The sequence below is a fragment of the Neofelis nebulosa genome, chromosome 5 (genome assembly GCF_028018385.1).
Source record: "Neofelis nebulosa isolate mNeoNeb1 chromosome 5, mNeoNeb1.pri, whole genome shotgun sequence".
NCBI lineage: Eukaryota > Metazoa > Chordata > Mammalia > Carnivora > Felidae > Neofelis > Neofelis nebulosa.
Genome location: NC_080786.1, coordinates 159,499,723 through 159,515,668, shown reverse-complemented (window position 1 = coordinate 159,515,668; position 15,946 = coordinate 159,499,723). Strand labels below are relative to the sequence as shown.

The following is a 15,946-nucleotide window of genomic DNA, read 5'->3' as shown; positions in this document are numbered from 1 at the left end:
CTCAGTAGAGGAGAGGTGACTGTACCATGGGTGGAGAGGCTTTCGGTACATAGGCAATTCATGAATCTTCTGAAGGCTTGGTGGGCTCTCTGTCTTTGCCATCTAATGATCTCTGATTCCTGCAGCTGAGCTAGGCCCACAGGTGGCCACAGGAAACACAGTAACACAGGGGCTGGAGTCTAGACAGACCCAACTCTAAGCATGAAGGCCTACGAAAGTCCAGGGCAGCTCTCACCCAGCTCTGACTGGAAAACCCAATATCACAAAGTATTGGTATTTATAGTTGGCCTAAGGACTCAGTGCAATTCCAGTCAAACTTGCCAGGTTTCTCATAAAACTTGAAAAATTGATTCAAAAATATATAAGGCAGGGGAGCCTGGGTGGCTCAGTTGGTTAAGCATCTGACTCTTAACTTCGGCTCAGGTCATGATCTCATGGTCTGTGACTTCAAGGCCCACATTGGGCTCTGCGTTGACACCACCGAGCCTGCTTGGGATTCTCTCTTTCTCTGTCTCTCTCTGTCTCTGCCCCTCCCTTGCTTGCTCTTTAGCTCTCTCTCAAAATAAATAAAAATAAACTTTAAAAATCTTTGAAATGTATAAGGCAGATGAAGGACCAAGATTAATCAAGATATCTAGTCATAAAGAAGAACAAAAGGCTATAGTTGCCATATTGCCTGTCAAGGCTTTCATAAAGCACAACAATGAAGAGACTATGGTATTGGTGCGCAGTCACACAGAGCAGAGGAACAGATTAGGAGCCCAGAAATAGACCACACATCCAGGAACTCATATGCCGGAAGGGATCAGAACTACAGTTCTGAATAGAACTGGTTTATTCTAGTGTACCTGGAAGTCTCACAGATCTGACTCCTGCTTCAACAGTATTTGGATGGAGCAGACCCAGGAACTCCCCTTCTTCCAGTCTCCACTCATCCTCCAAACTTTTTTCCAGTGGCAACCTTCAGAGCCATCTTCTCAGCACTCTCTGCCTTCAGGACCAGTCAGCACCCTACTTTGAGCTAGCTCCTTATTACCAATAAACCATGAGCTCCTAGGTTTGTCAGAATTATTCTCCCATGGTGGGGTGTCAACCACCTCACCAACATGCATCTGTGGCCCTCCAGTACCTATCTCTCTCTAGGCTTCTATTTCTACTATGAAGACATGGCTCTGGAGGGCATGGGCCACTTCTGCAAGTTGGCTGAGGAGAAGCCCAAAGACACTGAGCATCTCTGGAAGATGCAAAACCAGCATGGCAGCTGCATCCTCTTCTAGGACATATGAGCTGTCCCAAGATGAGTGGAGTAAAACCCTGGATACCATGGAAGCTGCCCTGGCTCTGGAGAAGAACCTGAACCAGGCCCTTTTGGGTCTGCATCCCCTGGATTCTGCCCACGCAGACCCCTGTCTCTGTGACTTCCTGGAAAGCCACTTCCTGAATGAGGAGGTAAAACTTATCAAGAGGATGGAGACCACCTGACTCACTTCTAGCAGGCTGGCTGGCCCCAGGCTGGGTTGGGCAAGGATCCCTTCAAAAGCCTCACCATCAAGCATGACTAGCAGCCTCTGGAGCCCCACCGCCTTTGAGGGGCCCCTCTGGTAATCCTCTGGTGCCAGGGCTTCTGCTTGAGCTTCTCTATGCAACTACTAGGCAATTTTTTTAACCACCCTGGAATGCTCTACCAAGTCACAGACCAAATGGAAGCAATAAAACAATAAAGCTTTTTGCAGGGGGAAAAAAAAAAAAAAGCTATAGTGGACAGATAGGTCATTCAGCAATGGAGCTAAAATGGTTGGTTATCCATATGGAAGATAATAAAATCGGGTCTTAGTCTTATGGAGCAGATAATTAATAAAGTCTAAATGGAGCAGATCATTAGGAAAAGCAAAAGTTTCAGCATTTTATTTATTTTTTTAGGCATTTACTTTTGAGAGAGAGAAAGAGAGCACTAACATATGGGGGGAGGGACAGAGAAAGAGGGAGACACTGAATCCAAAGCAGGCTCCAGGCTCAGAGCTGTCAGCACAGAGCCGGAAGCAGGGCTTGAACTCACGAACCACGAGATCATGACCTGAGCTGAAGTTGGACACGTAACCACTTGAGCCACCCAGGCAACCCAAAAGTTTCAGCATTTTAGAAAAAACTATAAGAGATTATATTTATGACCTCAGGATAGGAAAGAATTTCTTGAACAAGACATAAAGAGCAAAAGCAAAAACAAAAAAAAAGGAAAGAATTGGTAAATACTTTTTAAATACATTAAAAATTAGTAACCTTTATTCATAAAATATGCCACTTGAAATGGAAAGACAAATAAAAACAAACTATTGGGACTACACCAAAATTAAAAGCTTTTGCACAGAAGAAAAAACTATCAACAAAAGGCAACCTACTGAATGGAAGAAGATAGTTGCAAATGATATCGCCAATAAGAGGTTAATATCCAAAATATATAAAGAACTCCATACAATTCACCACCAAAAAAAAATCCAATTTAGAAATGGGCAGAGGACCTGGACAGACTTTTCTCCAAAGAAGACATACAGATGACTAACAGACACATGAAAAGATGATCAACGTCACTCGTCATCAGGGAAATGCAAATCAAAACCACGACTAGATATCACCTCACACCAGTCAGAATGGCTAGAATCAAAAAGACAAGAAATAAGGATGTTGGCCAGGATATGGAGAAAAGGAAACCCTTGTTGGTAAACAGAGTTGGGTTTTCTGTTTATGATTTCCAACAGCAGCTGGGAATGCAAACCGGTGCAGCCACTGTGGAAAACAGTGTGGAGATTCCTCAAAAAAATTAAAAATAGATCTACCCTATGATCCAGTAATTCCACTGCCCAGGTCGAGGAAGTACAGAGAGCTGAAAAGAGGATGAACCCAAAGGGGTGGAATATATTAGACTCTACTGGTGAGAGTTTACATTGTTATAAATTTGGAAAAGAATTCAAATTTGCAAAATAATTATCGGTGAAGTTGAACAAGTGCACACTACTCTTCCTAGATACACAAAAGAAGATAAATGATTGCACAGATATATTGTGAGATATTTACAGATATTGTGGTGGCTGCAAAATCCTTGAGACACCAACAAGGCAAGCAAATTCTGTAATAGCCATATGATGGGATACTGCATTCATCAATGGAAACTAATGCATGCATTAACATGGGTGAATTTCAAGACATAATGTCAGATAAAACATGTAAATTGTAGAAGAATACACATAGCATGATACCATTTATATAAAGTTTAAAATAATTAAAATGAAACTATTTTATTAACAATACACACACATGTATTAAAGAATGATAAAGCCTAAATATCAAAACTGTGGGGGCAGGGGGTGAAAACAAAAAGCAAAAAATAGGATGTGATTGGGAGGGGCGAGCAGGGTGTTCCCAATATTGGTAATGTTCTGTTTCTCTCACCAGTGGTGGGCTCATGGGTGTCCTTTTATTATTCGTGGGTATGTATGATGCTCCATAACATTAAAAATACTTTTTAAAATTCTCCCTATGCTTCTATTGTGAAAGGGACCAGTTACATAAAATGGCACTTCCCAAAGTGTGGGATCCTCAGAATGTGATGTAGGGGGTCTTGTTAATATCCAGGATAATCCCCCAGTGTGGTTCTGTGAAGTCCGTAATGCCATAAACATCTATTCTTGTAAGCAGAAACTAGGGCTCAGCTGGGTACTTTCCCAGTAATAGTACCTAGATGGAACAGCATTATTTTATTTTTACATTATTTAGGAGGTCTTGCTTACCTATTCATGGCAAGGCATATATTTTTTCCATTTTAAAAAAAGAATTCTACCCCCAGGAAAACGTTGACTTTTCCCCTTATTCTTTTACAAAGTACAACTGAAAGCCCTAAACATTATGTATAAGACACACATTTTTAAAAAGGCTGAAGTGGAGAGAATAAGACAGAACAACTAGAAACATTAGACCCCAAGGGATAACACAGCACTGAGTTACCTGTTTTGTTTGGTTGTTGGTTGGGTTGGGTTTTATTGTTTTTGTTTGTTTGTTTGTTTGTTTGTTTGTTTAATGTATCCCAGACTTGGAGCTGAAGAAGCCAACTGAAAACACCAATGAGCACGACTATGAGAGGTCCAATAAAAACTGGCTCTCTCTAATCAAGTAACCAGAAGGGGGACCACCTAGCAAAACAGAAAACCTTTAGATATGATTTCTGTACTCCACCCAAACACCACAGAAAATACTGTGACCCATAGTCAATCATATGAGCAAAGAACAAGACTTTCACCGTCTCCAGGCAGTACAAACCCTCCGCCAGGGTGCAGTCACAGAATACCAAGTAGGGAGCCAGGACTTTTGCTCCAGTGGGCACTAACAAGACCCAAGACCCAGCAGTGTCAGTGGAGACCAGCTGGGGAGCAGTGACAAGCCACTCCAACCCCACTCAGCCAGAGGTATTAGTAGAGGCTTTGAGGGGAGCCAGAACTCTCATCCTTGCCCTGACAGCAAGAACCTCTTCCTCAGTGTCAATGGTGGCCAAGTGTGGAACCTAGACCTCTACACCCACCTGGCTGTAACAAGGCAGTGTTCCCACTTCCCCTGCTAGAGCAGTGTCAGGAGAAGCCAGCTAAAATAGAAGATCTAAATTAAGATCCAGAGTCTCATAACATAATACCCCAAATATCCAAGTTTCAGTTGAAAATAAATTGTCATACCAAGAACCAAGGAGAGCCCAACATGAATGAAAAAAGATAATCAATAGATGCCAACACAAGGTGACAGACATGTTAGAGTCACCTGCAAAGAACTACTGGGTATTTATCCAAAGGATACAAAAATGCTGAATACATTGTCCAAATGTCCATAAACTGCTGAATGGATAAAGAGGATGTGGCATGTATATATATATATATATATATATATATATATATATATATATATATAGTGAAATGTTATTCAGCAATCAAAAAGAATGAAATCTTGCCACTGCAACAACATGGATGGAACTAGAATATATTATGCTAAGCAAATAAGTCAATCAGAGAAAGACAAATGTAATATGATTTCACTCCTATGAGGAATTTAAAACAAAACAGATGAACATAGGGGAATGGAAGGAAAAATAAAATAAGATAAAAAGAGGCAAACCATAAGAGACTCTTTTTAAAAAATGTTTATTTATTTTGAGAGAGTGTGCTATCTGTGAAGGGGCAGAGAGAGGGAGAGAGAGAATCCCAAGGAGGCTCCATGCTGCCAGCACAGAGCTGCATGCAGGACTTGAACTCATGAACCGTGAGAATGGGACCTGCACCAAAATCAAGAGTTGGATGCTTAACCAACTGAGCCATGCGGCACCCCTGTAAGAGACTCTTAAACAGTAAGAGACTCTTAAACATAGAGAACAAACTGAGGGTTGCTGGAGGGGAGGTTGGTGAGGGGGTGGGCTAGATGGGTGAAGACATTAAGGAAGGCACTTGTTGGGATGAGCACAGGGTGTTATATGTAAGTGATGAATCACTATATTCTACTCCTGAAACCAATACTACACCATATGTTAACTAACTTGAATCTAAGTATTTTTTAAGTTTGTAGGGGGGAAAATGAATTGCCTGCAAAGATTTTAAAGGAACCAGCAAAAAAAAAAAAAAAAAAAATGCTTCAGTGAACAATTACCAAAACACATGAAACAAATAAAAAAACAGAAAGTCTCAGCAAAGAAACAAAAAATAAAGAAAAATAAAAAAATTTAGAACAAGAAAATATAATACATTACTGCAATAAATTCCATGGATGGACTCAACAACAAGGGAGTGAAAAAACCAAGCATCAATGAACTGGAAGATAGAACAAGAGAAATTACCCAATCTAAACAGCAGAGAGAAAATAGATTGGGGGAAAAAAGGGGGGGGGGGAGCAGAACCTTGGGGACTTAGGGAACTATAATAAAAGCTCTAGCACGTGTCCATCAGAGTTCAACAAAGGAGGAGGGGAGGGCTGAAAAAGTACTCAAAGAAATAATGGCTGAAAACTGCCCAAATTTGGCAAAACACATAAACCTGTAGATTCAAGAGCAGAGAAAAACCAAAAGTGATAAACTCAAAGAAATCCCCACCAAGATACATCATGGCAAAATTTCTGAAAATTAAAAAAAAAGAAGAAGTCTCGAAGCATCAGCTGAGAGATGGCACCTACCTGTGGGAGGGATCACTATGAATGACAGTGATTTCTTGTCAGAAATCATGGAGGTAAGAACAAGGTAGCACTGCCTTTCCAATGGTTGAAAGAAAAGAATTGTCAATCCAAATCCCTGTCCAGCAAAAAATATCATTCAGAAATAAAGAAGAAATCAAGACATTTTCAAATGAAGGGAAATTAAGAGAATTTGTCACCAACAGAACTACCCTTTATAAAATTGGCTGAGGGGCACCTGGGTGGTTCAGTCAGTTGAGCATCAGATTCTTGATTTTGGCTCAGGTCATGATCCCAGGGTCATGGGATCAAGCCCCACGCTGAGCATGGAGCCTGCTTAAGATTCTCTTTCTTTCCAATGAAATCCTGCCATGTGCAACAACATGGATGGAACTGGAAGGTATTATGCTAAGTGAAATAAGTCAGTCAAAGACAGATATCATGTTTTCACTCATAAGTGGAATTGAGAAACTTAACAGAAGACCATGGGGGAAGGGAAGGGGTAAAAATAGTTTCAAACAGAGAAGGAAGCAAACCATAGGAGACCCTTAAATACACAGAACAAACTTAGGGTTGATGGGGGCAGTTTGGGGGGGGGGGGATGGTGACAGGCACTGAGGAGGGCACTTCTTGGGATGAGCACTGGGTGTTGTATGCAAGCGATAAATCACAGGTATCTACCCCCAAGACCAAGAGCACATTGTATACACTGTATGTTAGCTAACTTAACAATAAATTTGTTTAAAAAACAAATTAAAAAAAATTCTCTTTCCCTCTACCCCTCTCCCCTGCTCATGCTCTCACTCTCTCTCTCTCTAAAATAATAACAAAATTTTAAACTGAAAAAAAATTTTAACTGGCTGAAAATCATGCTCTAAAGAGAAAGGACACAATAACAAAGGAAACTGTAACACCAGAAGGAAGAAAGAACATGGCAAAGAGTAAGGGTAAATTAAATAGATATTCTCATCATGAATCATCTAAATTAGGTCTGGCAGTTGAAGCAAAAGTATAACACTATCTGAAATGCTTTCTACCTTAATTAATGTGGAGGAAATATTCAAGATAACTATATTATAAATAAGGGAGTATAAAAGAACATAAAGAAATGTAAGTTTTCAGGGAGACTGAGTGGCTCAGTCAGTTTAGTGTCCAACTTCAGCTCAGGTCATGATCTCGCAGTTCATGGGTTCGAGCCACACATTGGGCTCTGTGCTGACAGCTTGGAGCCTGGAGTCTGCTTTGGATTCTGTGTCTCCCTCTCTCTCTGCCCCTCCCCGACTTGTTCTCTCTCTCTCTCTCTCTCTCTCTCTCTCTCTCTCTCTCTCTCTCAAAGATAAACACTTAAAAAATGTATGCTTTCCACATTTTACTAGCCTGGTAAAATATGGATACCTATAAACAGAAGATATATAAATATAAATACTATATACGAGACAGAGACAAAAACCAGAGACCCAGAAGAACAAATGGTTCTTTCCTGAAGGCCTGAGAACAAAGAGAACCAATGGTGTAGCTTGATTCTGAATTTGAGTCTGCAGGCAGGAGAGGACCAATGCCCTGCCTCATAAGCAGGCAGAGAACAGATTCTCCCTTCCCTTTCTCAGCCTTTTTCTTCTATTCTGGTCTTCAATTAATTGGATGAGGCTTACTCATATTGGGGAGAGCAATCTGCTTTACTCTGTCTACCAAATCAAATGTTAATATCATTCAGAATCACCCTCACAGACACACCTAGAATAATGTTGAACTAAATATCTGAGTACCCCACAGTCAAGTTTATATGAAGAACACTGTAGGTAAATCAAACTGGAATTTTAAAAATTGTTCAAGTAATCCACATGAAGGCATGAAAACAGAGGAAACAAAACAAAAATAAAATAGTAGACATAAGCACTAATATATAAATAGCTACACGAAATATAATGAATGAAAAGACAGACTGGTAGACTGGATTAGAAAACATGATTCAACTGTATGCTGTCTACAGGAAACTCACTTCAAATATAATAATATAGGCAGGTTGAAAGTAAAAGGATACAAAAATGCATCATGAAAATATCAACATAAGAAAATAAGAGTGGCCATATTAGTATCAGATAAAGTAGACTTCGCAGCAAAGAAAATCATGGTCCCCACGATCAGTGGGTGCAGCATGCCCCCATGGAAGGGGTCTGTCCCAGGCTGCCTCTTTAAAGTCTCCTCAGCAGGAGATGAGGAGTGGGGCTGGAGCCCATCCTACACTGGGAAGAGGGCACCACGGACCCCTGATCCCACTGGCTTGTCTTCAGAGCAGGGATAGGATGCAGGCTTCTGGGCACCTGTGCTAATCAGCCTGTGACCTGCCCCGTCCCCACCCAGGGCTATGCCTTCTCCCAAACCCACGACCTCTCCCACCAGTGGTTTCCTGGGAACTCGAGGCCCCTTGTTTTCCTGTGGGGCTGGCACTTGTCTCCATAGCCTTGTCTATCTAGCAGGAACACAGCCCAAGCCTGTGGGCTACCACGTGTGTCCTTCATCTGACCCCTGACAAAACACTGACGTGCCACGTTATTTCCCAGACAATGCTTTGAAACGGGCAGGGAATATCTGAGTCCCACTTGATCTGCTGAAACAAAAGCACAGCCAGGCTACTGGTGCACCCCGCTCTCGGAGACGCCCTGAGATGCTGCCGCAACAACTCTGGGCTCAGGATGTAGGAAAATGAGTCACCTAGCCCAGAGAGCTGCACCCAGGGAGGGGGATTGTGATGGGCAGCTGGGCATCCACTGGCCTTGATGGGCCCAAGTGAGCATAGACCATGATCCTGTTCATCCAGGGGGGTTGCTGCATCTCCTGTGAAGACAGATCTGCCCACCATTCCATAAACCCAGCTCTTGCCAGGTCCCCGAAGAGTACAAGAGGAAATGACAGGGCTTCCTGCGCTATCAGGGTCAGGCTCAAGGCCAAGGGGAGGAGGGCTTATGGCTGTAGGCTCTGTCTCCTGCTGCTCCCTCAGCCTCTCTCTTTCATATAAACTTCAACCTGTGCCCTTAGCAAGGTAAGCACAGCCACCCGGATGCACCTCACAACAGCAGAAAAGGGTGGGCCTCCCCCCCGGACCTCCCCCAACAGGCCAGAGCCACGTGCCCAACCTGAGCCATCACTGGGAACAGATGTGGCACCAAGTTGGCCTCAGCAGTCAGGATTTGCCTAGAGGTGCAAGTGGGTCACCCTTCCTGCACCACCCAGGAGAGGGCGGGCAAGAGCAGACGGAGCTGGCTTGGCCAAGCACCGGCATGTGAGAGCAGCACCGGGTGTACGGCCAGCCTCTGAGCTCAGGACTCACCCCCAGTGCTCCAGATCCTGAACCTGATCGCCACCCAGCAGCAACCACAGCTACTTCCTGGAGCCATCAAGGCTTCTCGCCCAGGCCTCAGGATGGAGGTGGCATTTCTGAGCCAGCCTTGGCAGCCCTCCGGGATCTGGCCCTACGCACCTCCCTGCAGCCCCATCCAGTCAAGGTACAAAACATTTCCATTACCACAGGGTGCTGTGCTGTGGCCACCTCCTCTTTGGGTTCCAGCATCACTGACAAAGGTAGAGTGGGCAAGGATGGAGTGGGGACCCCAGAGGTGCTGCTGGCCAGACATGGGGATGAGGGCCAGGGGGGCTCACAGTGACAGGCAGTGAGTGAAGGCTTGCATCTGTCTCAGGAGCAATGGAGGTGACATTTATTGCGGATATTCTAGGTATTTTACTGTATCTGCCTAATAACCCTCTGAAGAACGTACATTATTATCCTTACACATGGGGAATCTGAGGCATGGTGAGGTGGAGGCAGAGTTAGGTCTTGAAGCCATGAAGTCTGGGGTGATCAAGGGAGGGACTTGGGTTGTGAGTCCTGGGACCATCAGATTCACTGGTCTGGAGCTTAGGAGAGAGGCCTGAGGCCCTTGGGGTCATCAGTCAGTGTGGGGTTAGTCTGTGAGAGCTGGTGGGCAGGCAGACCCTGGAGAAACCTCAAGATTCTCTACAGGGAAGGAGGAAGGAGGGGGTCAGCCTGAGAGCATCTGGTTTGTTGGGAGGGGACCCAGCCCACTGTGAAGGTGCAGACCTGCACGCAGATGTCTGAAAGGCCACGGGTCCCAAAACGAGGTGGCCATTCCTCTAGAGAAAGCTTGAGTGGAAAGCAACTGTCTCTAGGAGGCAAGAGTGGGGATTTTCTTTCTTCTCGGACATCACTGCAAGTGGTCTGTACAAGGAATGTCTTGATTGTGCAATGGGAAAAAAAATTTTTTTTTAATCAAAACAAGCCAAAATAATACAGTAGTGCTCCGCAGAGCTCTGGCCACCTTCCCGTCCCCGCCTTCACCGGCTCACTCGGCCCAGCTTCCGGCTCCAGCAGCGTATGTGCTTTGGCAAAGACTTTTCACACGATAGGAGCCCTCAGAGAATTGCTCCACACCCCTGCTGCTCCCCGTTAAGCTCCATGACGCAAATTTTGTTGCTGCATTCAGGGGAAGTCTAGTGAAGAAAATGAAATCTGAAAGAGGTCCGATAACCCTGTCCATTTTTATGGTTGTTGTTGTTGTTGCATATTCTGTGCAATCTACCTCCCTCTGCTTGTACATAAAGTGACACTCTTGTTACTCAGCAGGTGATCCGGGGAGCCGTTGAGAAGAAAACAGTGGCAGACTTCAAAATTTAAAGGAGCTCTTCCAATTTTCCTGATCCTTAAAGGTAACAGATTTGCTTGCCTGCTTAGGATAATGTCTTCAAAGATGCAAATTTATTAATGAGGGTCACATGTACATTCTTGCATAAATAGGATATATAGCTGCCACCTTTTCTCCACGCTGCATGTTCCACAGGCCACCAGATCCCACTGCTGCACCAGCTGCTATGTTGGCATAGCTCCAAGGGCACCCTGTCCCCACCATCTCCTGGAGATAATCATTTTCCTTGATTTCTGGTTTACTTTTAATGGGTTTCTTTTGGAAAAATAAATATATGTATGTGTGTGCTTATATTTTCTCATACAAAAAGTAGCATACTAATACACTCTTTTGTACCTTGTTATTTCCACTCAACAATATATCCTGGGAATCAAACCAAATCAGTCCATAGAAACTTTCGTTTCTTGACAGCTACATGGTATTCCATTCTACGGATATATGAGAATTAATTCAGCCAGTCTCGTATGGGTGAAGGATATTCCAGCCCTTTGCTATTACCAAGTACTACCTCAGTGAAAAGCTTTATACATATTACTACTGCACGTTTGTGCAGGTGCAGCCTCAAATGTTAACTTTAACTACTGGGGTGTGGATGTTGTCTGAAACCCTGTGTGTGTGTACGAGGAAGGAAGAAAATGTGATGTGTGACTCCCTTGGAAGGGTGGCTCGATGTCTCTGCAATAAACGGTCTTATCTGTTGAAAACGAACAAATGAACAAACCTTGGTAGTCTGCTCTGGGTGTGAAAAGCATGGCTCCCAAGGCTTGGAGGGAATCAAAGAAACAAAGATGCAAGTGGCTTTGTCTAAGAAAGACACAAAATCCTGAGGTGGGAGAGGACACATGGCAGAACCAGGTAGGACCAAGAGAAAAGCACTAAGAGTTCAGTGGAGGTTTGGGCTTCTAGAAACATGGTAGCCAGAGGCACAACGGTAAGTATTGTAAACACTGCTCTCAGGTGCTCTCACAGCACCCCCTGCCGACCTCGGAGATGCCCACCACACACACTGAGTAAAAGCCGTGTAAATATCAAAGAATAGGGTGGCCTCAGCTCCCATCTGTATTCCAACAGAAAAATTACTTATGCCCACTTTGCATAAGCTACATTTTGTTCATATCCTAAAAATTATCCCATCCAACAATGCAATATCATGTCTATGCTTCAGAAGATGTTTGGGGGACTCACAGCATCTTACGGGGTGAGGGGTCAGAATGGACATTAGACACTGCTGCTCACCAGAGCACAGGACTCCCAGGCAGAGGCTTCAGCAGGGGTCTCAGCAGGAAGACAGACGAGCAGACTGTTCAGTGTCCATGAAACATGTGGGACCCTCAGAATGATGAAGCGCTAAGGGGGGGAGGGGAGGCGGGGTGGGGGGGGCGGCGCTCAGCCGCTGGAGCAGTGGGATCCAGAAGCTGCCACTATTGTGCCCCCAACTGTACCCCAAGGGTGGACCCAGGCTCCCAAACTACAAAAAAGTGGCTTGTCTGTGCTGCATTTTGCAACCTAGTAACTAAAATGATGCTCTGCTCAACATAAGCCCTCCTGAGCCAGCATGGAGCTGCCCACCTGCCCAAACCCTGCAGGTGGCAGAAAAGACATGCTTTCACTAAATAGGTTGTCCATAGCACCTCCACAAACCAAAGACCCAAAACACGAAAAGTAAGTGGAACTTGCATTGAAGGAGGGAAAACCATAGCCCGAGAGCACACAGAATGGAACAAAAGGTGAAGTGGCCCAGGTTCGAGTCAGCAGGTGTCTGGTACAAGGTGGGAGCTGGGGCACCTGACAGAATGATCAGTGTGGATCTCAGGAGCAGACACACTCACACCACAGACTGCACACACTCACACACATGTATGCAGATTGGACAGTGCACTCAATGGTATTAGTATGAACAGATCTAGAAAGTAACCTTTTGTAAAACCAAGTTGCTACCTACTGTCATAGTATACCTTGTGTCTCAAAACAGTCATATTTATACAATAATGACTAGAAAAAGGTACGTACATACCTACACATGTAAATACATAAATTATAGAAATAACGTCTGAAGGTGTTTGCTGCTTTCTTATCTTACCTGTATGAGACTGATTTTATTTTACAAAGTTTGGTTCATGGTTTTAGTGATGAGCAACAAAGGCAAATGTGGAAAGGGATCCTTCTAACCACTAAGGAAATTACTATACTAGTATTTTCACAAGGCATGTTGAGAAAATAAGCCAAATCCAGACGGGTAGGGTGGGGTACTCAGTCAACCAAAATCATCATGTCTCCATGAGTTCTTGTTGCACAACAAACTTCTCCAAAAATTAATGGTTTGTGGGGTTTTTTATTTGAGAGAGAGAGCCAGGGAGAGCAGCAGAGGGAGACAGAGAATCTTAAGCTGAGCTGAGAGCATGGAGCCCAACGTGGGGCACGATCTCACAACCCTGGGATCATGACCTGAGTTGAAATCAAGAGTCAGACACTCAGCCAACTGAGCCACCCACGTGCCACCAAAAATTAATGGTTTGAAACAAGGATCACTTATGAGTTCAGGACTGTGGTCAGCGATCCCTCTGAGTCAGCTGAAATTCTCTGGCTAGTAGTATCAGCCTCACTCCCACATCAACAGTCAGCTGGCACTCCACAACAGGGTTGGCAGGCTGAAGAATGACCCCCCAAAATATCAAGTCCTAATCCCTATAAATGTTGTCCTATATGGAAAAGTGATCTTTGTGGATGATTAAATTGAGAGTCTTCAGATGGGGACTGTCCTGGAAAGCATTTTCCAGGTGGGCCCTAAATGAGGGTCCTCGTAGGGAGGGTCCTGGAGAGAGGCTCCAGACAGAGCAGAGGAGGAGTTGAAGATGGAGGAGGAATAGAGCCATGCTATGTTGCTCTAGAAGCCGGGAAAGGCCAGGAGGCTGAGCCCCACTCCACACCCTCCCCACCTGTACCCCAGCTGAGCCTCCACAGAGGATGCATAGCCCTGTCGACACGATGGGTTAGTCCAATGTGACTGATTTTGGACCTCTGACCTCTAGAAGTGTAAGAGGATACATTTCTGGTTTTCAACAAACAAGTTTGTGGCAATTAGTTACAGCAGCCATAGGGACCTCACTTCTGACTCACAGTTCATGCTAGCTATCGCTGGGCCTGGTGTCTCCAGCAAATGGCCTGGGCTTATTCACACAGAGGTGGGCAGCAGAGGATGGCAGGCCCAGTGTAAAAGCGCTTTTCAAGCCACTGTCTTCTTGGCCAGAGAAGTCATGTGGACCAGCCCAGAATCCATGGCTGGAGAGGAACAGATTTTACAGAGGCAAAGTCACATGGCAAAGGGGCACACTTACGGGGGTGGGGGCGGGGGGGGGGGGGGGATTGGTAACTGCTCTGAAATCTGCCACATATCAGCTCCTTCGTCTCCAAAAGCAAGTCAAACAGACTTCCAACACTACAGTCCCACCTTCCAGTGCCTCCAGTGCCCTCAGGGACTCTTTCTCCTTCTTGGAACAATTTTCCAGATCGCAGTGCTCTGGCTCATGAGCACACTGGGGTGGTAACATCACCCTTACGGCTCCACGGGATGGCCCACGGCAGCTCTCTGGGGCTGGGGTCCTGTGCCCAGGGCTCCGGGCAGCTCCCTGAGCCCATTCGCTCTGCACCCAGTGGAGATGGCACCATGCAGACATCACCCAAGTTTGCTGCCCGCATCTTTGGAGTGGTGGCCACCACAGCCTGTACCACACCAGGGCCCAACAGAGCCACACCTGGGGTGGCAGAGGAGCGGGGCCGGTGATGCGAGGTGGTGCCGGACAGCACACACCGAGGTCCCACAGGCACAGTGGCCCCTCCTTTGATGGGAATGGCAGCTCTGACCATCTCTGAACTGTTTCTGCTACTGTCACAGAGAGTAGCTCCTGGCTTCTGCGGAGACAGATGACTTTACTGACCTCATCAGTCACTTGGCCACACTCTAGTGTTCTCACTTTTTGTAATGTGGATAAGCTAAGACTTTTCCAAGTCTTTAAGTTCTGCTTCATTTTTGCTTAATAATTTCATCTTTAAGTCATTTCTGTCCTCTCACATTTTGTTATAAGCAGTCAGGAGCAGCCAACCCACATCTTCAACACTTTGCTTAGAAAGAGCCAAGTACCCAATTTCATCACTTGCAAGTCCCACCTTCAGCAAAACCCTAGGATATGAACCCAACTGAACCTAGTTCTTGCCACTTTGTAACAAGGATGGCCTTTCCCCCAAGCTTCCCATTACATGCTCCTCCTGGTTTCTGTTGCAGGCCTCATCAGAATAACCCTCACCCCCCACACTGCCACCAACATTCTGGTCAGGATTACTCAGCAATTCCTCTGGATTAAAGCTCTCTCTACAGCCCTCCTCTTTCCCTTCTGAGCCCTCAACAGAATCACCACTAAAAGTCCATGCACAGCAGTGGCTTTTTCTAGCTCCTCAGAACACTTGCAGCCTCTGCCCATCACCCCATTCCAAAGCCACTTCCTCATCTTTCAGGTGTTGGTTACAGCAGCCCCTCACTCCTCTGTACCGATTTCTATCTTCATCCATTTGCTGCTGGAACAAAATAGCATGGACTGGATGGTTTATAAACAACAAAAACTTATTCCTCCCACTTCTGGGAACTATGCCCCTGCTCCCCATGGAGGTCTTATCCCTGCCCCTACATTCCACAGTCATTCCCACCTCAGGACCTTTGCTCATACCATGCCTCTGATCTCAGCATCCCCTGGATCTTCCCAGTGCTCGGCCTCTGTCATTCTTGCATGTGTTCAGATGGTGCCTGTGGAAAAGCAGCCCTGGCCATCCAGGGGCTGTGCCTGTGCATCCACAACCCCCCACTGGCTGGGCTGGCCTCATCCGAGCTTTGCTGCGCTGCATCTCAGTGCCTCCCTTGCCAGACTGCAGGCTCCAGGAGGAGGCATGCTTCCCATCTTCTTCACAGCTATGTCCCCAGCACCGAGGGCAAAGCAACTCAACATTCATCAAATAAATAAACTGCAGCAGTTAAGGGATCAACCCAGGGG

General features: G+C 45.3%; 1 pseudogene; it reads left to right on the top strand.

Moving 5' to 3' along the window:
* The first annotated feature begins 1,045 nt into the window (after positions 1–1,045).
* On the top strand, positions 1,046–3,526 carry LOC131512998 (ferritin light chain-like; annotated as a pseudogene).
* The last annotated feature ends 12,420 nt before the right edge of the window (positions 3,527–15,946 follow it).